The sequence below is a fragment of the Hetaerina americana genome, unplaced genomic scaffold (assembly GCF_022747635.1).
Source record: "Hetaerina americana unplaced genomic scaffold, ioHetAmer1.1.p SCAF_10, whole genome shotgun sequence".
NCBI lineage: Eukaryota > Metazoa > Arthropoda > Insecta > Odonata > Calopterygidae > Hetaerina > Hetaerina americana.
In genome coordinates, this window is record NW_027286070.1 from 23,159,214 (window position 1) to 23,183,761 (window position 24,548).

Here is a 24,548-nt window from a genome sequence, read left to right on the forward strand (position 1 = left end):
TGTGTGTTTTCACGGCACAGCTCCAACAAATTTTGCTGCCGGAAACTCCATGTGCGAAGTGTCGAGTGCAAAGGAAATGCTGTGAGTGCCTCTTCTTGATTCGCTGGAAATATTTACGAGACCAAAAAAAGGCAATATGGGGAACATAGCACCTTTCAATGTTAGCTCAGAGTTCACTCAATTATTGCATCTTGAGCCACCGTTGGTCGAGAGTGTACGGAAGCCCTAGGTCTCGCATAAAATTCGTTTGCTACCTCTCTAGAGGCTGGTCGGACAAGTTCATTTTTTTGTCGCTAAGGTGCGCTCAGTGAGACCTTCGTTTTGTTCATCGCGAGGGAGGAAAAAATCTTGCATCTCGCTTGTCCATTTGTCTAAGCGCGTCCTCCTCGAAGGACAACCCCTCCCTGACCCTTCCCATCACGCCGGCCATTGTGTCCCTCCGCCGGCAGATGGACGTGCGGATGGGTGTGGCCGAGGAACGCGCGGGGTCTGGGCGAGGTTTTAGGGTGAGAGGAGCGGGGAGAGGCGGCGCAGGTGGGCAAGCTTCAGGCATGTTTGGGGGACCCTGGCCAGGGGCGAGAGGCGCCGTCGACCCCTCCCTCGCCCGCGAAACTGGTCCCGAAAACGATGTATTGTTTTGGATAGGGTGAAAAAATTTCCTCCCCTCTTATGCCACGTGTATTCAAGGGATTGAAGGGTGGTGTGAGCCCAGCTGGGGAGAAGGGTCTCGTGGAAGATCACGTTGCTGCATGGGCGTGACGTCACTGACTGTGAATTCATAACCGAATTTGCTTTTACTTCCTGACTCGCTCGGAGTTCAATAATTGTGGCGATGTTGAATCTTTGTCTTTGAAGTTTGAATGCATCTCCATGAAAGTATTTTGCCATCTAAGTTTTGATTGATGATGATTTGTAAAGGTACTTCATTCGAGCGATGTTTTTATTTTAAGTCGAAGGAATTACTATCGTAAATGATTTACACTGAATCCTTTCATGTTCCTTGAGATCGAGGATGATGAATAAAAGGATCCGCAGGAGGTATAGGGAATACATTTTTATTTCGGTATACCTTCATTAGTTTCACTCTCTGCTATGGATGTCTTGAATTACATGGGAATTTAAATTAAGAAAATAATAATATAAAAATAACTGCTTTCCATTCGGTGATGCCGAATTCCATGCATTTTTCGCACCCTTTTAGAGTACACATGGGGATATTCTTACCGTGTTCGTAGAATTGGTTTTTCTTTTATTCTATAAAAGCTTCTTTGTATTTATAAATTCGTTGAGGGTATTCTTACAGTGAACGTTGCCTCTTTGATAATTAAGACCCGCGCATTGATCACGCAGTATAAATGAACAGGCAGTCGGGAGACCTTTTACCCCGTGACCTTTTGACTCACTTTTTGGGTTAATGATGGCACCGCATCCTTCTCTAGTATTTCTTTATTTAAGGTAAATTAACCCTGCGCGAGTATACTACTACAACAAATGCATTACAAATAGGTATTGCAATTAAGATATTTCTGGTACCATTGCTGGCATCATCTTTATCCGTCTTTACTGATGATTACCTCGTACTAAATCGAACTTTTCCATTTAAAAAGAACACTCAGATACGGAACATTTAAAAAATTTAGCAAGTTGCTAAAATTTTCCGGCCCTTGCCTCCGTCCTAGAGTGTGTGCAAACATGAAAATGCTTAGCTGGTTTAAAAATCGAATTTGCGTGGATGTAAAGTTCAGAGAATGTAGTTGAAATTGGTGAAATAACTATTAAAATTGAATAATGCTGTATGCACTGAAAAATTGGGCAGAAAACATTTTCCTATTAGAGCAAGGTGGGCTATTGGTGATGAGAAATAGGAGGGATGGCTGGTTGCAGACGTATGTCATCTTTTGGCCTGAGAGTAAGAGTGCTTCGCGTCTGATGGCCGAGCGTTGTGTCGCATTAAGAATGTTCTCCACTGAATGATAACATTCCAATGTACAAAAATTTCGTAAGGAAACTGGAATTACTGAAGGGTTCTACGCGTAGTTTAGAAAGAAAACATTGAAGTCCCTGGTTTGGTTTCTGTCGATTGTTCGATCTAGTCTCTAGGGTGGTACCGTGCGAAGAGCACTGATCAGTCAGGGGCGGGGCGTCGTTGAACTATGTTGAACCCTAAGGCACCTTTAGATATTAGTAGCCAAATAATCAGACGCAGAATCTCCGTTCGTTAAGCTTTCCGTTTTTCCTTATCTGGCACTTAACACCCTAAATATCGCTAATTGCAGTATCAGTCGTCCGCCTTTAAAGGTAACCACCTTACAGCAATTAACAGGGTTATTGGCTTGAATTTTTGAATACTCGCGCGTGGAAAAGAACACGACTTGGATGATGGAGACTTAGCACGCACAAAGATTTAGTACAAAGTACACGTCGCTCCGCGTTCCCCTGCGTACAATTTGACAACCGCACCTGCAATTCAGCCCAGGCCCATGCGGAAGCGCCATCTTCGGCGAGAGCATCTCACCCTCCCCTTTCCTAGGACCCTCTTCTTTCACAAAACGCTCCGAGTGTCTGGAGAAAAAGACCGTTGCCCTTATCTCCCTCCACGGCCGTTGCTGCTCTCCATTTTCACTTCGATTGTCTCCCCCCCCCCTTCTCTGCTTCCCCGCCACCCCTCCCCTCCGCCACCACCCTCGCTCCGCCAGCACCCCACTCCGATGGTTCGCCGCCCTTGCTAACCCCCTTTCACCCCTATCTTGGGGCATCCCCCTCCGTTCACAGGGCAGCCCTTCCATCCCCTCGGCCGACATATTCTCGCTTCCTTTTATTCTCCCATTTTATAATCGCCCAGGCTTTCGCGGATAAATTTCTATGCAAATAAATAAACAAAAATGTATAGGGAACAAGATAAGTTGGTAAAAGTTTAATTTATAGGAATTTGGGTGCATATATATATATATATATATATATATATATATATATATATATATATATATATATAGCTATATATATACATATATATACACATATATATAGATAGCTATATATATACATATATATATATGTATGTATGTATGTATATATATACACATATATATATATATATATATATATATATATAGCTATATATATATAGCTATATATATATACATATATATACACATATATATATATTCACACACACATATATATATATATTCACACACACATATATATATATCAATGTATAGTAGCACCCACGAGAGCAATAAAACGGCACAATAAAACCCAAAATAAAACAGGTAACACATCACACATAGAGGACACTCACATTGTAGATTGTTTGAGCTTTCAGCCTCCTCCAAGGTCTTCTTCAAGGAAGACTACTTTTATTCTGTGTTTGCTCAACACACAAGAGAAAAACTACCGAAATTCAGTGAAAAATTAAAAAATGTAAAGCACTCGAACGTGTTTAGTTACTTCAGCCGGTTGAATCTTAGAGGTATAACTAACCTAGTCTGCGTGACGTAGCATACTTTGAGAAAGTGTTTCGGTGCGGCATAGTAATTGAGCACTGTTAATTTCAACAACTCAGTAATGCAAGCACGACGACGTACAGTTATTGTTAGTGCTACTTACCGAACGAAACTGCTCAAACAAATTTTTTTTCTTAAATAAATGCATTATGATCTCGGAACATGGTAATTCTGTAATATTTATAAACGTGATAGGCTTGCAATGATTATACCTGAAGAAAGTGAGTTTAATGGAATTGTCAATAGCATAGAGGCCATCAGACTAAATTCCTGCCTGTTATATTCTAATAGTGTTTCTCAACCAAATAAAGCTGCTGATTGGAAAATAACGCAAGCCAGAGCCAGTGGTGTTAAAACTTACCACCCCAAAGGTGCAGGAAGCGATTTTATGAAAAAATGACCAAATAAGCTAACAGCAGTTATAGAATCTTTTCACATAACGCGTCGTGATCGAAAATATATTATTCCGGTCGTTTGGAGTTTTCAAAAGTGGGACAAAAATGGTTTGAAAATCATTCTAGGTGTCAAAAGAAAAATTATTTTCACTATTTGTAAAATATTAAATACACTATAAAATTATGCTTAGAGAATATATCGTAGTATACCTCTGTTATTTCACTTCAATTCTGTAATGTCTTCACCATAACACTGAGAATTTCTTATTCTCTATTCATAGCATTACCGATTTAAACTTTGAATATGTCAATGTATTATCCGTCCGCAAGCAAAACTAATGAAGAAGGGTGCGAGTACTCCTTCAAGCCTTCGTTAAACAACTTATTGGAGATATCCTACGTGATATGTATTAGTTTTCATGTAGTGACAACTTTCATTTGACTACTATTTTCAGTTATATTATTATATTACACATTTTGTGAAATCGTGGCCGCTTCGGTGTAATTTGAAGTTCCGGTACTCCTGGAGAAAATTCTTAGGCTAATGAAGGAATCCTGCGTCCGACATTCCCTTTCTTCATCTTCATCCGCCGCACTTTATCAAAGAATCCTTTCCTCCCTCGTTTTATTCTCCCACTGCCCTCCCTCTTCCTTCTTCCTCCCACCCTCACCTCCTTTGTCTCACTATGCAAGGGCCCCTTATCGCCGCCCATCCACTCCCCTTCCCCTTCACATCCTCCCACCAAGCGGCCACCCCTCCCACCCCCCCCCGCCCCACACCCCGGCTATTCTCTGGAGGCTAATTCCAGAAAAAAGCCGAAACTTGGATACGCTGCAGCATTCCTGCCTTCCTTTTATTTTTCCCGGGACGCGATAAAAGAAAAGGAGCGGCGTCATAATACTGGCCCAACAACAAAGGACTATCTCCTCTAATTATTCGCTCTTCGCTCTAATTAATCCCTCCCCCCCCCTTTCTCCCTTCCTCCCTTCGCCCTTTGCTCTACCCTATTTCTCCTCCCCTCGACTCCACTCCCTTTTCTCGCCCCTCGCATCAATTCCCACTCCACCCCTCCTCTCCTTATCCTTCCGACTCGCTTATTTTTTTTCACTCACCCCTTTTCGTTTTGCATTTTTTCCTCATCTTCATTCCCCAGCTCCTATTCTCCTCCCGCCTTCCCACCTCTCCTCTCGGCCGCGTCCCCTTTCGCCGCTCCCCCCAAACTCACTCCCTCCCTCTTTCTGTCTCCCGACGCTCCGCTTTCCACTCGAAGGAAGAGCCGAGCGCGAAGGGTTTTTGGGAAGGGGTTTCGGGGGCTCGGAGGGAGAGACGCGGCTCGGGTGGTTGTACTCATCGCAAGGGGGAATGGATGGCAGAGGGTTTGGATGGAGCCGTTCTGGATCGTGGAACGGACAGATGCGCTACCCACGCGTGCATTAGGGGTTGGTTCAACTTGATGCTCGTATATACATGCACGTGGAAATAAAATTCGCAAACGCTGTTGTTTCGGGTAGCACAGTGTCCGTCTACAGTATAGTAATTACCACCGTGTGAGCGAAATGGCGTTATACCGTAAACCACTCGTCTTTAGCTTCGACTCATGCTTAGACATGTCGGAGACGATTCATCTTTCACTCATGCTACAGAAAGTAATCCTCTCACAGAAAATGGTCATCAAAAGATAGTGTTTACCATTTATCATTGCACGACTGTGATATAGCGACGCAGATACACGAATAAACAACACACACAAATGCGCACTGATACCCAAATAGGAACTCGTATCCACGACCTTTGGCTTAGCTAGTGATCGCTTTTCCTACCTGATTAATTTGACTGTTTAGACAAATGTAAGTCCAAAAAGTTATCATTCATATATTTAAACCAAATTTTCTCGGTTTCTCAAGTGATCAAAAATATTTTCGATACGTATTTCCGTTTGTTCTATGCCTGGACAAATGTTCGTTCATGCATTGATGCGAGGTGCATTTAAGTTTTAGTGTAATCTGCTTATCTGTGTACAGAGCCATAGGTTCATGTACATTTGTTTACTTAATTACCAAGAAGTCAAAATCAGGCAACGTTTTCCGACTGGGAAATTCGTTGTCGTAGGGAGTGAAGTAAGGATTTTGAGTACAGAAGTAGTTTAGAATGTGTCTTACACCCTTAAGGGGGTCAAAGTAATGCTCAGAAAGTTCAGTATTATATTCTGTTTGTTGCTTATCATTACTTTGGCTTTAATCTGTTAGAAAAGAAACTAGTGCGAGTACCCAAACCCGGTCTTTCAACAAATACTTTTTATCGTCACCCAGCTGTCTTGGCGCGAGTGCGAAGGTTGAAAGGTTTTTCTAATTTCAGTTAAAATAATGATGTCTCAAAACTATAAAACTACCGCGTAATACTATATTTCATAGGATCACGTAAAGATTGTCTTGGTATTATTTTTATAATTTTACCATCGTAGTTAATGCTCCCTCTTTTCAATTTTGACTCTCAGATCGATGTGGTTGGTGTAAAATGTCCTAATGTACCATAGATTACATTAATAACGATGGATTAATTTTTTTAATGAGTATTTGTAGTAGTAGTAGTAGTTTTGATGGGAGGCGACCGACAGCTAAGGTCATTTGCGCCATAGGGGAAGGACAGGAAAGGATGAAGGGTGGAGAGAAACCCGGCGTCGGCATTAGCCTACTCTTTACGAAAGGCGCCAAGGGGTCCGCGGCTTAACGTCCCATCCGACGGACGGCGTACTCACTCAAAGTGCCCTCCACAAAGCACCTCAAGTAGGGATCGAGATACCTCTGAAAAATATTCAACACCGCCGGGATTTGAACCCACGCCCTCAGGGTGGGAAGCCAGTACGTTAGCCCCCGCACCATCTCGATCCCCCGAGTATTTGTAATAAGGGAAATCATGGTACAGTAGTCAATTAAGAGTATGCCTTGGGTGAGTTTTGAGTGAATCCCTTTTTTAATTTGAGTACCAGTAATCACGAATTTTTAAAACAGTGCATGCTTGTATGACCACGAGTATAAATTAATTAATTTTATTTTATTTTATTTGATACCTTGATCAAGTGAAGCTTGATGGATATTATGTACTCCTCGCAAAGAATGTTAGAATGTATGATAGCATTAAAATAAAACTCTAAAGGATTAATTAGCACACTTACCTAAAATTTAAATAGTTTGAAAGAAATTTTAATGTGAGTGCTTGACATGTGTATTTTTTTTTGTTTCGTGCATGAGTATAATAATTTTAATCAGACTTAACACTCGAAATGGTAAGGGTGATTTAAAGAAGAATGTTAAAAAAGTAACAATTTAGACATCTTAAATCCAGAAAGATCTTCGGAAGTTGGGAGAGAAAAATGTATCGCACATGATATATTTCTTAATGCAGCGGGAATTTTCAAGATCTCAATTAGAGAATTTTATCAATCAGCCGTGCCTAATATTTAATCTGTTTATGAGTCATCGAGAGCTGATTATTGTCACCGATTGAATTATATTTTACTCATTTTTGGAAATAAATAATAATTAGTTAAATGAATATATATAATATAGAAACCAAATAGATAATTAGTTAAAAAATGCACTCTTTGTTCTTAGGTACGCGAAACAGGATGATTGTATAGAGTTCTGTATCGTTTATTATGTAGAATTGGAAATTAGTGATTACCTACATCCGGGTGTTCGCAAGTTATACGAAAGTTTGAATGACGTTCTATTCGTGAATCGTGGTCCATTTTCTATGTCTATATCTATTATTAACAAGATATTAGGAATTCTGCACTTAAGATGAACCGTTTAATGTTGACTTTCCCATTCAAATTACCACAGCTGACTGCGTTTTTCGGGAGTTAAAAAATTTCAGTTTTCACAAATCCGATGGACAGGTTTAATTTTACATAATTTTAACCTAATAAAAATATCCAGCCTCATTATATTTCGAAAAGAACAGACTCCGAGGATAATTGTTGCATATTACCGGCGAATGCAAAATGCCACTCAACCGCAGACAATTGAAATTTAAATCTACCGTCAGCTCCAGAGAGAGAGAGAGAGAGTGTGTGAATGAGTAAGGAGCGGGTTTTGAAACGGCGTTCGATGGAATACTACGCCAATATAACGAAGGATTGATGCCATTACGGTGTGTGGAGAGGGGAGCGGGTGATAAAATTCATTTTGAGGAAAGAAGTTAGTGAGGATGGTGAAGAGACGACGTAAAAAAATAAAAAGCTATGAGATAAGGTGAAAGGGTGAGAGAAAGGGAGAAAGGAAGGAGGGAGGGATAAGAAGACGTGAAAGGAAAATCATGTTTATAAAATAAGGAACCAATGGCGTAGGAATATTAATAAAAATGAAACAACGGAGGGAAAATAACGTGGGATGGCTTTTGGGGAAGGCTTTTAAAACTCTGCAGGAAAAAAGTGAATGGGAAGAGAAGAGGTTAGAAGAGATGGGGGTTGTTGGGGGGGGGGGGGGGGAGCGGGGATAAGAGTGGAGAAGAGCAAAATGAGGCAAAAGAGATTAAAAGTGAGAAGATGGCTGGTGGAGGTGGGAGAGTGGAACGGGAGTATCCGAGAGGGGATGGGAAGGAGACGAGAAGGGGTCGGGGGCGGTAGTTTTGAAGGCTTGAAAGTTGAAAGGTCAACTTCTTTTCATTCGTACCTGAAATTAATGGCCCAAAGAATTTATTTGAATGGCTCAATTTCTTTTCCCCGTGGATTTATAAGACATGGTCTCCTTCCACGTCTTCATGAGAGGAATAAAATGTATTCTTTGTAGAAAGAAAACATTCTGGAGGTATTTTCTCTGAAACTCGTAAATCTCCTGACTCGTTCGCGGTAAAGAAAAAGTAACAATTCAAGTTTTAAGCAAGTTCGTGTTATTATTAACACTGTCCAAGGAAAATTAGCATTTTGAGAGTAACGAATTTTCCCTTGTGAGAATAATTTTTATGGTCGACCCTTATCCAAAATGCCGTCATCGTGTATCGAGGTTCTCAAAGCGAGACCAGTATTTGTAAATGGGTATACTGAGCCACATGGAGGTATTTTTCCGAACATTTCCGTGCCCATTTTACGGTTTATTTATGTTACTCGAGATCATGTGACCCAGGGGGCACCAATTATCCCATCATATCCACGAAATATTGTTTCTATAGGTAAAACCTCACAACATTACTTTGTTTACGACATTTGGGAGATGATTTATTTCCAATATTTTGCTTGCTGTATTATCCCTTACTCCTTTTCAATTTCATAGAAATGTGCTATCGCATGGGGTGAGGAAAAGAGCATGCTAGTGAGTTGTAATCCCTTTTACAAAGAAATTACAGTGAATTAAAATTTATTGTTTTGGTGTTTAATAAAATCATCACTCTGATGAGAATGAATGCAATTCCGATGTTTAAATGTGTAGATCAATTTGTTACGTAGGAATAAGAATATTGCTTTGTTTAAAATTCCAATATATATATATATATATATATATATATATATATATATATACACACACACACACACACATATGTGCAAGTGTCCTTTCTTTATGTTTCCGTGTTTTAAAAATCTATATCATTGTTTTTGTATACTATTCCTTTTTTGTTTAGATAATCCTGTTGAATTAAGATAAAGCAGTATAGATTATTGTGCTTGCCATTCTCAGTACAATACATAACATACATACACATTAATGAAAATTTTAAAGTGTTATTGAAATACAAACTCAGCTCCTTAAAAGTGCACTTATCATAAAATCTATGGATATGTGATATTTATGTTTCTGCTGATGAAAATGATTTTTTTTCCAGCAAAAAATGATAGCATAAACTCCTCTTGTGACTAAGATGGATTTTAAAAGTTTCCTTCAGTTAGTTCTTTACTATTATTTTACATTTAATCATCAATACTAAATAATTATTTATGCTCTCCATTTTGTGACGTCACATTCCGCAAAATGTGGATCATTAAAACACGAATCTATGATGACCAAATGTAGCCAAAATTCGCCTGAACTTATGTTAAAATTGTCTATTCGCGTCTGCTACGCGGAGTATCATAAACCCGTGATTTTCGATGAAATAGTACCGTCTATATCCGTAACCAGAGATCGACGGATGCTCTTTGTTATTGAACCTCATTGAATAAACTCGATTTGACGTTTTTCTAATATGGATTTAATAAAAAAGTAATATGAAATATTTATGTATTACATTTCCAATTCATTTCGCAAAATTCTCTCGCATACAAATGACCCCAATCCAGTCGAAACTCCCCTGCTTCTTTGGGGTGGGGGAAAAATTGAGAAATCGTGTTCCAACGAATCCATTCTACTATTGGAGAACCGTTCTACTTGTTATACATTTAAATTCGTATCGAGCATTGTTAAGTGTAAGGGCCTCTCTCGGCTCTTTTATAAAGTAAGTCTGGTGGAAAATTCCGAACTACTTTTAATCATTCGCCGCTAATGATTTTGCACGAGACCTAATTTTTAATTAAAAAAAAGAAAGGACTGGAAGGGAAAGGGACATCAAAGCGATAAAAAATAAGATGTCATGGGAACGAAGAACTGCCGTCGGGGAGCGAGGGGAGGAGGGTTGAGGGGAATCCGGGAGTTGGGGGAGGGGGAAGAGGGGGGACTATGGGTAGGGATGGGTGGAACGGGAGAATGAACAAGGAAGGAGTCCTCCTCCCAGGCTGCGCAGCTGAAATGACAACTTTTTTTATATTTTCTTCCCCTTTCCTTTTTTTCGCCATTTCCGGCCCAAAGTTTTATCGTCGGGCGAGAGAAAAAAAACACACTCCCGAACATAATGGATGAGAAAATGGAGGAAAAAAGATAAGGCGCTTTGCCTTTCTCCCTCGCTCTCTTTCTGCGAATGGGGAAGGAAAGAGTGCCGGTGGTGTGCTTGAGGGGGTAGAGGGGAGAGGAGAGATGATATCATTTCAAGGAGCGGCACAGAAAGACATCGTTTTTCCGAACTATGATTATTATTTCGCTGCTCTTTCTTCTTCTTCTCCGGCGTTTTTCGTCCCCGCCAGCGCCGCCAGAGGTCTACACCCGACGTCCCCACCCCCCTTTTATATGTATGCGCACTGTGGGTCTCTTCGCTCCGCTCCCCCTCTTCGGGCCTCTAAGTATCCACCCCCTCCTCACCACTCCTCCGGTGTCTTCTTCGCCCGTCCCCTCTGCGAAGAGAGCGGCAGCACATCTTCCGCTCCGAGCTCCCTCCAAAGGACCACCCTCTTTCGCCCAAACCGCATTCCCTTTCTACATACCAATTCGCTCTTTCTCCTCGTTCCTGTTCTTTCTCCTTTCCAAGGACGCCGTTTGACTTCCGTCGCCGGTATATACCTTTTCTCCTCCGCCCCAAGGCCCCCTTGTTTTTCATTCCTCGTGGCCCTCCCGGTTTTTTTTGAACTACGCTTTTTGACCAAGTTGAAATATTTACTCATCCTCTATATGCTTTTCAGGGACTCATGGTTATTTTTATATCTTGGCTTTGCCTGTATCTAGCAGCCCTCTTCAATCAATTATTTTCCGCCAAATAAAATAAAATTTAGGCCAATGTTTACGATTAATTAACGTATCGTGTATATTTTAACTCTCTAAATTCACCCTCAGTTGTTAAGATCCCGATTCGATGATTGCACATTGCATGGATTAGTCTTACGTTAGATTTTTACCCTCGTAATGCGTCTGCATCTATGCCAGTTTACAGTTAATGCTTAAGCGTAACGTATCTGAGATAAAAAAATTCCGAATACCTTCAGAAATTTGTCTTTTTTCATCGATGTGTTGCATTCCCTTAAAGCTGCCTCCAGTATATAATAATTTTGCAAGGAAAATTAAATAATAGACGGGGTGCTAAAAATATAATTACAGGTATAATTTCAACAAAGGGTTGAAAAAATGGCTGATTATAGATATGAAAGAAAACAATTAATGAAGAGGGAGAATTTATTTACAGAAATTATTCTGAAAATGAGTGGGATTTTCTTTGAAATGCGCTGTTTAACGAAGAACTGGAATAAAGTGACTTTCATGTAAGGGGGTGCTGCGATAATGCTTTTTGAGAATACTGTCCCTAAAAATGTTGATCTTTGCCGATTTTTAGGAGTCAATTTTAATTTTAATAGTATTAGGTGAGCTTTTTCCTCACATATGGAATCAACCTTCAGGGTTATTACTATGGTTTCATTCGTCTATGTATATACATATATACTAAAAAGCCTAACTGCAGAGGACTTCCAAGAGTGCTTTAAAACAGTGGGAAAAAGATGAAATAAGTGCATAGCATCAAATGGAGAGTACTTTGAAGGGGACAAAATCGATGTAGACTAAAATTTGCAAAATAAAGTTTTTATGATCTCAGATTGCGTATTTATTGTTCAGAGTTGTATTCCATCTTCTGCAGTTAGGCTTTTTAGTTTTCTCGTCGTTTCTTGCTTTATTGTGTCCACATCTCCCCAGTGATGTTCCCTCATCGCATTTTTGCATTTTAGGAATTGGAAACAGTCGAAGGGGGATCTAGTGAATAAGGAGGATGATCAAGGAAGGTGATTGAATATTTTGCCAGAAACTGGTGAACAATCAATGCTGAATGTTCAGGTGCAAAACGGAAGTTTTCTACAGAGCATTATCACCGTAAACAGCTGTCAACATTTCAGTAATTTATTGATAACTTTTACCGCACTTCATTAAAAATTTGATATTGATTCGTTTTGCCGTGATTTCGTCAATTTCCATTTTCGACAAACAGTAAAAACAAGGACAAAAGAAACTATCATAACCGGAACCATACGCACAGTTCGACGATACGCCAAGCACAGACGGCTTATTGGTTCTCAGGCAACTAGTTCCGCTAGTGGGCTGGGCTATAATCCGCGTCATGGCCACCTAATTGCTCTAAGTTGCGCATTTATTGCACAGACGACTTATCTTCCCGCCACTTACTTGAAACATTGATTAAAATAACAGAGAGAATAAAAGGCAATAGCAAATGGCATAGACTATATTAAATTCATATATGTACCATTACTCGCTTCTCAACGTCAGGGCTTCTTCTTTGATGAGCTCATTTTTATTTTGGTAAAGCATAAAATTCAGTAGACTACAGACAACTAACAATAAATATACTTTCTCTAAAATATAATGGATGCGGAATCACCTTTTATGTCTAGAATCATGATCTGAGCTCTCTAATAGTTCGCAAAAGAGAATGGCTTAGCTGGAAGTAGTTAATAAGCGGTATCCAGGCCACTTTTGGTCTAGGTTGATACTTAATCTCTTATACTTTGATGACAATTGAAGGACTCACTTGAGTGCACCAAAGAGGAACAACTCCAACCATTCCTTGTTACCCAGATAAGCCTGTTTCCAACACATGGTCAGAGTTTTCAATCTCCCCAAAGCAACAAAGGAAGCAAACTATGCTAACATAACCATAAAAAACCAACCACATAAAATTTTGTATGGGTAAGAAAAAGAAGACTTTCTAAAATGGATAGCAGAATAAGACTGTTGTTATTCTTTCGCTTGTTGATGAAACCAGTAGCCTCTTTGCATTGCTTATAATAAATAGTAATGCCCACCCGTCGGTCCGTCTATCCGGGAAAAAATACGTTACAAAAATATAAATAGTACGACTTATATATATATAGAATTTTCCCAATTAATGGCTTTAGACCGCTTGATATAAGCCATAATACCACGTATCCTTTCACATTAACGCTTACCATTCTCTTATAAGAGCTTAATTAAAATTACTAATTTTTAGGGGTCGCGACTGACAGCTGCGACCATATGGTTGGTGGAATGTGTGGGTAATTAAATTTCGGTGGGACTTAAGATAGCTAAGTAAGGGCACACCAAGAGAACTAATAATAAAAGGCGGCGATAGATCACATTATTCAACGTTTCACCAAACGGATGATCTTCCTACGTAATCTAAGTGGAAATTCGGATACCCCTGACTACAGATAACACAGAAGTAAATTTTTATTAGTTTTCTCCTCACTCAAGTTCTTGGAACTTCGGAAGGAACTATAAGAATTTAAAATAAAAATTGTTCAAAATCATCTCAAAATTATATTTCGTGCTGTTAACCAACTTGCATCCCTATAAAGTGCAATAGAAATGTCTTTGTTCAATCAGACCCGATGCGGGTGGAATCTTTCTCTGCGGAGAGGTTATTTGGCTGTGGGTACATTTACGTATATTGCTTATGCTTATATGAACTTCCACGTTTTATTGTGATTCAAACATGAGATGCTTGTAACATATTACTGCCTACTCAATCACGCCATCTTTCAGTGCTCTAATGCGCGAGAACGACCGATGTGGAAGTTTTAGCGATTTATTCCATATACATGTGCATGATTGAAGAATTTCTTGAACCTTGTCGGGTGATCATTTTTAAAAACGTATACTATCAATGCCATTTCCTAAATCCATTCTCCTCACAAATATTACATTTTCATCTTCCGATAAACCCCTTTTCTCTCACCCATACTTTGATCTCGCTGTCCTCGGAAAAATTCATCCGTCCCTCTCCCACACCCCGTTGCCTGCCCATCATCCTCTCCCCCGTTCGCTTCTTCGGCGCTGTTAGAGCTTGGGGAGAGCGAGCGAAAGGGATGACGGAGTCGGGGACGAGTGGATTCTCCTGTGGGGGGGAAGAGGTGGTGTGAGGGGGGGAAGGGGCGAGGGTTGCGGAAGGAAAAGAAAAGAAGAGGGAAGAAAGGTGGGCTTTGGGACGTCCAAAATGGCGAGCGCAGACACGAGGGCTCCCTCGGAAAATTTTTCCAATTTCCTTGGAAAGGTTTTTGCCTCAGGAGGTGTCGCCCAGCCCATCGAGAGATGGCGCTGAGCGAGGGAAGGGGTAACGGAGGGGTGTGGGGTAGGAAAGGACTCGGGAGGGCGGAAGTGGAGATGGTAGGAGGGAGGTGAAGGCGGGAAGGAGGCTGTCTTAGAGAGGAGGAAGAGGCGGCGAGGAGGGGGGGTCAGAGAGGGTGAGAGCGGGCTTATAAAGGCGGGAAGAATGCGGGGGAAAAATAATTGAAGCCCTTTTTTGGGGAGAGGGAGGGTGGGCGGTGGGCTGGGGATGTAAGAGGGTAGTGTGGGAGGGAGAGGAGTCTTGAAATGGAGGAAAGTGGTCGGGGAGGAACGAATGACGGAGCGAGAATGGAAATGAGACTAGAGGAGCCCTGAGGAATGAAAAAGAATAGCACTTTAAAAGTAACACGATACTAAAGGGACAAACAGGCGCCAAGTGGTGCGAAAAAAGATGCTCGGAATAGAAATTTTAAAGTGGAATTCAGTCGGCGAATGAATTTGGAATGATATGTTACTTTTGAATGCGTAAGGTAGCAAACTTTGAAGTGAAAAGTAAATAAGCCATTTAAGCGTTGTTTTTAATGTCTGGAGCTTGGAATAATTGCGAATTTTGCGTTTATTTTCTGATAAAAAATTTATTGATTCATCAAATAATGTTTCTTAGGGTAAGATCCTTTATTATTTAACTTGGTCCCACTTTTTGAGTCTCCCTAACTCGCAGATTCAGAAAATACCCTCGGGGAAGTTCATAGCAAACTATGCAGTACCACTTTTTGTGATAAACATCCTCCAAATTCTTAGTTAGAATCAGTTATAGTTTAAGTATCTTAGTGCAATTTGTATAATGGCTTGTGCGACTCCATATATCATTTTTAGACTTTTCAATGAATTCCAATAAAATTTACACAGGTACAGAAATGATTTTCCCCTCCAAATATATGCCTTGGATAAAAACTTAGCCATCTAACCTATTTATCTAATTTATTTCATTCAGTCCGAAGTATCCTTAGTGCATTCAATTGATTAGTTTAATGAATTGAGGTCTAATCAATCTATCTTATTGTGAATTACATTTCTTTAACTTCTATAACTCTTGGTTATGTTAATTTCAAAAGACTTGGGTAAAGTGCAATGCATTTGTCGGCATTCATTGAGAAAATATTCAATAAAGTTGATATTTACGATAATTCAAGTAAAAAACATGGAGTTAGACAAAAAATTTAATTTATAAACAATTAGTAACATCCTTGGAAAACATGTATTTATTTTTAATTTTAGTGTCCATGACTTATCTTCGGGAATCATCAGCAGAAATCAATCGATTTGATAGATAATAATTTAACGAACTAAGCAAACATTCTATTGAGATAATCGATAAATAATTTCATGCCACCAACTGCAAGTTTATTGTTATTTTCGATGAAATAGTGCCACCTAAGAAATTAATAATAGCTCATTTCATTCGAAAAAATTGGAATTGTGTAAGGAGGCAAATTACTCAAAAATGTTACTAAAAACTAGCACATTGCAAAATGAAGTAGATTAAAAATTAATTTCTTTCAGTGGATGATGTACTTCTAAATAATGCTCTTTCATGCATAATTTTATTTCGAAGTTATCATCTTCCGTAAATTTGTTAATCGGAAACTCGGATACAAGATCAGAATTAGTCATTTTCGTGGAAGTGAATTATTCGTAGTGCACTTCGTATTAGTTCAATGGTTAGGAATTTGCTCGTTGTCCAGCAGAGAAATGTATATTCCTAGGCTCTCATTTTCCTCATCTCCTTGCGGAGGGAGTGTGGACTTAAATTTACGGCGCTATATATCGCCAGAATTTCTCCAAAATAATAAAAACTGTCACTCCAGAGATAGTTCTCATTAAAAAAAGTGTTCTTCGCTGCACATTCGTAAGAGTAAGTTGTATTGTCATTTCCCTGAGATTCCATCTCGCGCCCGGCGAGGGGAAAAATGTCGAAAGTTTGTCTTTAAAAGCTCTATGAGGACGGAGAGGGAGGGTGATGGGCGGAGGGGTACGGAGATAGAGGGGGGAGGGTGGTAGATGGCTGGAGATAGGGATGAGATGTGGAGGGGATAGGGAGAGACGTCGTAGATCAAAGCGAATAAGGAGTTCTTTCCCGTGGAAAAAAATAAACAAAAGCAAGGGTGCGGGAAGCCGCGAAAACTTTTAATCTTAGATAAATGCATATTTTTAACAGGACGGCATCTGAAAAGCCCAAGTTTCTTCTGGAAGTGGGGAATGTGGGCATCTATGTGTGTGTTTGTGTGTGGAAGTGAGATAGAGGCGGCGGTGTGGCGGGAAGGGGATGGTGGGTTGGGGGGGGGGGCGGGTTTGCTCGGAAGGGTGCCTCGAGGCGAGTGGAGATGGGGAAGTGGGACGGGAGTATGGGGAGGAAGGGACGGAATAATTAAAAATACCAAAAACAGACATACAAACCTTACCGCTGTCTTGTCCTTTTTATTAGACACCTCCAGGAACTGCATGGAACTCTGTGAGGGAAAATTCTTCCGAAGAAAAAGAAGGAGGAAAAAAAAGATCCCTCGCTTCCTCCATCGCTTTTAAAGTAAGGAGTTGCAGAAATGAGGAGGAGGGAGAAAAAAAAATCCGGGCAAAGATGGCGAAGGGTGTGGGGAGGCGTGGGCGGAGGTGGAGGCGCGGAGTTTGGGCTAGGAGAGAGAGAGAGAGAGGGAAGACCAGGTTTCCTCTTCTTCTCCTCTCTAATAATACGAAAGCATTCATTAAAACGCTAGCATAAAATTAAAAGGAGGGGTGGAAAAAGATTCAAAAAGGACGAGAGTTCTTTGGGGGAGATAGAGGGATAAAAAGAGGGAGATAAAGGAGGTGAGATATCGAGGACACTGGTGGAAGGAGGATGGGTAGCGGAGATGGGAAGGCGGGGGAGGAAAGGGGGGGTTGAAATTGGGTTGAGGGGTGTGACCAAATCCGACGTTTAAAGCGCCAGCTCTCTGGCCCAGCGGATTTCGACGGCGTGCGCAGATTGTCGCTTACGTGAGTTTGTCTGCGTGATGTAACTGCAGTGTCACGCATTAAATACCAACAAGCGTTTTTTTCACGTCCCATCGAACGACTTAAAAGAGAAGGAAACTGCGGCATGCCAAATAGTTCATGATTTTTTATGCTAGAATATTATTACCGATTTGAAAATTATACGGCTTGGAAACACCCAACCCACCTACTGGTAATAAAGGTTAGAATGGTTTGAGGACTCACTTTGTGGAAGTGATTCATATCGGAAAAGAAAATACTTGGTTCTTCCACACATATTTTATGATGCATGGCCCGGATTTCGACTTACAAAGATGATTTTGTAAGTTGAAACATAGTTCGTGCATAATAAAATGTAGTGGGAAGAACCAAGTATTTTCTTTTCCGGTAATAAAGACATATCAGGTTAGATTCCGGGAGCTATAATGATTTAAATAATTTTTTCGCATTGATTGATAATCAGTTTACGGTAGGTGACCCAAAAAGGAAACATAGAGCAACCATTTAATTGATTTCATGGTTTCTTGCGTATCAACTTTGGGGTTGGTGAATATTTTAAAATTTACGCACAAAGGCAAATGAGTGTGGAAATATTCATATTTACTCGTAATTATTCATAAATCGGTTTATCCTTGAATATTATTATGCTAGTTTTGATTATTCTTTCCTTACGCCGTGCCAGTTTATGACAATTTAATTGAATTATATTTGATGAACATTTAAAGAAGCTTACCGCTGGGAATATTATCTTACTTTGCCTAACTATCCAAAAATATTTTTCTTAAGAGAAAAATTTAGAACGTGATTAACGCGAACAAAAAATAAGTTGTTTTAAAATGAAAACTTTTTTGGCGTAAAATGAGGCATACCTTGAAGTCAGAAGTACACGTAAACATTTGAATGTGTATTTGACCTATGTAGCTCGTTTCCTTGTTCTGGTTATGCGTACTACGAAACGCACTGTTCCTATTCTTTATGACGTTGTATGATTGCTTTCCCTACTTTCCTTTACTCTTGTCGTTGTCCATTTCTCTTTTGGCGAGTCAAACAGCTCCCGAACGCCATCCCCTGGCCAAAGAATCGGGGCTCTTGGTTGCATAAACCACGCCCAGATTTAAGCGTAATTTACGTTTCTCCTATGTGTATATACAGGTCAAATGTTTACCTGTATGTTTATACTGGTCAAATCTTGAAGGAAAGTTTCGCGAATGTGAATAATAATTTAAACGAAGAAGCGAGATAGCGATTGCGAACAAAAACACAGAGAAACGCATACAAATAAAACTCACCCGTATTCTCAATTTTCGGTGGCCTAACCACCTTCCTCTGAGGAAAGAAGGAACTGAGAGCCTTCTCAGTTCCTTTTAGCCATATTGACATGCATTGATGATTCATGCATTATATTGTAGCAATTTATTCGGTGTTTCATGTGACCTAAATTTCCACATAGCTCGTACGCGGATGTAAGTAGGTACTCATAATACTCAATCACAATCAAATTTAATTCGAATGTTTTATTTTAAAGTATTAACGGAACTTGTAAAGATTATAAGGCATGTAGTTGGTACCCTTAAGGATATTTTGCGAACAACTCGTCAACTGACCATCTCTGCAATCTATATGACCAGAAATCATTTAAAATTACGAATCATTTTCTTCACAATCCACCAGTGGAGAAGAGAGAATTTGGGCGGCTATTGAAATAAGCTCATTAATCGGCGTGAACAAAAAGATAAAGTTCTGTTCAAAATTCAGTCATTTGGTGCGATGTTATAACCAAATTTTCGTTAGGATCAAGCCCTGTCTCCTGCAGAACACTATTTTGTTCTCCTCGCGGTCATTCTCCGTTCCCAAACCGTCTTCCCCTACTTCAATACCATCTCTAATTAATGAACTGGAAACAATAATTCATTGCGCGCATTACCGCAGTGCTGTGAAAGAATATGAGCGTAGAATTTTTGGGTTAGGGGAAATCGGTAGGGTGCTGTTTTTTTAACTGAAATTTAAGTTTTTTTACTGGTAATTATCCTCTGTGGAAACTCTAGCAATGGGAATTATACTAATGTTGCAACGCAATTACCAACTCCTATTTTGACGTAGTGTTTTTGTGCACCACCTGCGTCCTTGTGAGGTACTGTAGACCGCAAACCTTGCCATAGAGTTTCAAAACTTTTCATTTGGCGTTTTCGCATCACACTAACCGGCTACTTGAGAAAACTTTCGATAAATAGATTGAAACGTTCCGCTCCCGTATTTTAAGGGGAACCTTCCTCTTTTTGATGGTTAGGCGAGTGTCGCAAATGGCCGGGACGTTTATTTCCGTCGGATGACAACAGTAACAGTGCGGACAAACTATCGCAACAGACCACGGCTTTCTCATTCCGTGACTACGGCACGTCACGGGTTAACCGGGAGGTTCAACCCCTCGTCCTGTTGATTGGGGGTAGAGGGGGAGTCGAAGAAATGGGAGGCAGCAGCGACGGGCGGATTGGAGGGGGGGGAACATGAGGAGCAAAGGTAGGACACATTGTCTGATAGGAATCTCCCCGACACCGATAAGAACGCGGGCGACACTTTTCTTCCCTCCATCCGCTTCTCTACACCCTCCTATCCACCCTCCCAAAGCTCGCCCTTTGCCAAGAATTGCGTCTCCACGCCCTTCCCGTTTCCTCCCCGGCCAACCACCCCCTCCTCCCCATCCACACCCACGGCTCCTTTCATTCTAAAAACCTCTCTCTCTCTCTTTCCCGCTATCTCTCCCTCCGACTTGCTTCCTCCTCAGCTCTCGCAACAACACCTTAAAAATTACGCCTCTCTTTTGTTCGAAAACATAAAAAAAATAAAGCGTAGGAACACCGGCGCTCCTCCGAGAAATTCCCTCCCGCGGAGCCGCCCTTTTCGGAGCGCGGCCCTCCTCCCCTCTCCCCTTCCTGCTCCTCCGGCCCCTTTCACCCTCATCCCTCTCCTCTCACCATCCCCCTTCGGTCTTCTCTCTCGCTCAATTTTTTTTCGACTCCCCGCCCTTCCTTTCCTTCCCTCTCTACTTCCTTTCCTTTCCCTCCGTTTGGAAAGAAAGAGGCGAGGAGTAAAAAAAATAATTAATAAGGGAACCCACGCCCCTATTCTCCCCCTCTCCGCCTTTCAAAGTTATTATTTTTAACGCATCATTATTTTCCCATTTTGGGGAAGTTTTTCATTTTTCCTAATTCCTGGGGAAGGGAACTTATTATTTTTCCTCGCCCTTTTCGCGCGTGTGTGAGTCGGTGTGCTTGCCGAGCCGAGTGGTGTGGAGGGAAGGTGGGGGTGAGGATTGGCGGGGATTGGTTGCGTAGGAGAGGGGTGGGGGTCCGGAGAGGGAGGGGAAAGGGGCAGGGGGAGGAAATGGGAGAGCCACCCCCCCCGGTCTCCTTATTACGCAAGCGATGCTACAATTAAGATGGAGGTCCGATGGGGGAAGGAGGAGAGGTGGAAGTATTCAGTACAGAGGGAAGAAGAGAGAAATTATGAAGAAAGAAAGAATGGGGAGAACTACTTGGTTTCGGGGGCCGTGGGGGCTGGAGGAACGGATGACGGGGGTGGGAATGGAAAGTGGGGAGGGGATTGGTGGAAGGGGTGGTAAGGAGGGACGGCTCTCTGGGAAGGTGATGGTGAATAAAAAGACACGGCGTAACGGATGGTCTAATTATTGCCCCGACGAACTATCCCTGAATGCCGTTCTTTCATTCTTCTTTCTTCCTTTCATTCGTCCACCTTTTCCTCTTCCCTCTTTCCTCTTCCTCTCGCTCCACTCTTTTTCACTTTCTTCTCGACACTTTTTAAGGCGTCCTTTTGACGTTCTTCTTCTTCATCATCCCGTCCTGTTTCTTATTCATGCCTAAGCCATTTTGAACTTCTTTTCGATTCATGATTAAAGAGGCCTAAGGACTTTTCTCGTTATTTTTCCTAAGGGGGAAATTTCTCTCTCTCTCTCTCTCTCCCTGAATTTTGTGTTTCCTTCATTATTATTTCTTTTTACCTCTTTTAGAGTGAAGGAAAATTGCCTGCAGATGTCTTCTGGGAAGGTTTGAGTAAAAAATTGAGGAGCTGAGGGATTAAAAGTTTTCTACGGCTTTTATACTATTCCGATCCAATCAGGCATCGTGCTAGAGAGTCACGTCAAATGCATGAGCTCGAATATTTCTTTTGGAATTGGTTTTGCGAGCTTTCTCATTTTCCGACGTTCACCAAACTCAAGCAGTTTTGTTATAGTAAAAGGATGATGCTTATTTTACTTTAGTAAGCCTCTTTAATTTTAAACTACTTAATTTTATTGAACAACATAATTGTGTACCATCATTCCAGTTGTGTGTAAAATTGACGCTTCCTGAATTTACAAACAACCATTTACGTATAAATTTATCGAGCGTACAAGATTATTTACCTGAGTTTTGATTACATTTAATAGGTTTTATTGATCCTTTAATGTTAACGATTTTTTTGTTCATAAGAATGTGAAAAGTGTCACTAATTGTTTCAATTTTTTTGACGGGCCGTAGTTTGTCATTTCATTCGGAAAGGCAAGATGAGCACTTCTCAAAAAAGATCCTGTCTGGCGATTGTGTCAACGTAGACATCATGGACACAAAGGGAAACGCATATGGCCTCTGCGGTAATACCCTTCACTTGTTTCTTTTAATGCACTTATGACCTCATGTTTTCATCTTCATAAATTTAAATCAACCGCCGCAGTCCCGTCTTTAAGACGGAGTTGATTTTTTTCGAAATCAATATTGCCGGTAATTAGAATCGGGCGATGCATCTCGAAAACAATTAAAATGTCATTACCGGGCCATGCATTTTCTCTCGTGAAAAATTCCCCAGTCGGAACTCGCATAACTTATGTGCTGTCTCAATTAGGTCCTCAGTCCTCCCGCCGTCTCATCCCGCCTTTATCTCCCACCTCTATCCTCCACCACTCCGGGGAAATTTGCATTTGTAATTAGGACCTCGATGTTTTTTTTCCAATTCCAACTCCCCGATCGAGTGCCCAGGGTAATTAGGATAACCATTACAAAGGAAAAAAAATAATGGGAAGGCGGGGCGGCCTTTAAGCTCTCTCGTTTCACGTACTCCCTTTTTAAAATTTTGTGACTTCGTTGTCGTCGTTTCGGTAGTTTTCGTAAAAACATGTTTGGCTAAGACGTTTCCGAAAAAGAAAAGTGTGTTCCGTGGCACCTCGGCCCTTCTCTTTACCCCTTCTGTCCCCCCGCCTGCCCCATCTTCGCCCTCTCTCACCCCTTTCCCCGTCTCCTCTCCACCCTCCCTCCCGCTTTCCTTTGTCCCCGTTGTCACGGCAATTCGCATTTGTAATTAAGGGAAAAAGTCACGGGGCGGCGCCATGCCCTCCCTCTCCACACCACTCTTTCTCCTCCAACCTTTCTCCCCGGGAAAGGGACCAAGGGGAGGACAAAAGGAGGAGGCGCCTTTTCTTATTTCCTCTCCTTCTGCCGCCGACACCCCGGTGCCTTCTCCTCACCCCCTTCCCCCATCCCCACTCCCACAATCGCACTCAAGTCTCTGTGAACGACTCCGTGCCACTCCTGCCGACCCCTTGCGCTAAAAATAACCCCGTGCTAATTTACTGACAAGTTTAGATGACGAGCTCATTTAATACTCGAGTTTTTCGCACACTCATTCCTCTCTCTGGGGCGTGGTAGTCAAGTGGATAGAATGTCGAACTACTGACCAAAATGCCTTGGTTTAAATCCTGGGAAAAAATCTGGTCACTCCCAAGTTTACCCGAGATGTGTAATTTTTTAAGTACCAAGTCCTCCCTGGAAACCATAGTGGGCACAGGGAAAAAAACTGGTCTCCATAATCTGATGTGGGAATATCACACCCTTATGGGCTTAATATTAGGTGAACTCTGCCCTCACTCACAAAACAAACCTTCGGGTTGAATTCTGTGGCTACACAGTGGAGTAACTCTTGCTCGGGATTGCAAATAATAGGAGTACCTGGGTTGGGTTCAGAGGCAATTGTTGGAGCTCCGACAGGGTATGATTAACGATCATGTGTGTGCAAAACTTACAACGAGTAAGGTGTAGTTTTTGATATGCAGTCGTAAATTGAGTTTAATTTGTCTCTCATATCGGTTACACGGGTTTGAGTACCATTATAGTAAGTACTGTCGGTGGAATTTCAGTCCGTAATTCTGTTTTTGTGGAAAACATCTGGAATACATTGACCATTGGCTGGGTGTGGAAATAAATGGAATCGTCATTCGCCTTGACTGGGATTCGAACCCAGATCCCTCCCTTCGAGTCGCAGTCAAGGCGAATGATTTTTACACTCTGAAATTGTTGCATTGAAATACACATTAGCGGATGACTCCATTAAAAGTTACTGTTGCGGCATCCCCCGCAGTTTCTTTGAAAAAAAAATGGAATCGTGTTTATTCCTACCTTTGAAAACTAATTGAGGAACACCGAGCATATATCTTCATTGTATTTTCCCCACATTTTTAATGCTCTCAAAACTGGCTCCCAAACCCACTAATCTTTTATTCCGAAAATGGTGCAGGACTACTACTAGTTCGTAAAATATGGGAAATCCGTGGAAATTGAAATTTAATGGCAAAAAACTTGAAAAGTCGTGGACATTTTCGTGGTCATTTAAAAATAGCTTCACTCGAGGGGTGTTTTTTTGGGTACCTGATCTTCACGAGGAACCACAGACGGCACAGAGAAAGGAATTGGCCTCGCTTACCCTGATGAGTGTATTCCGCACACCGTAC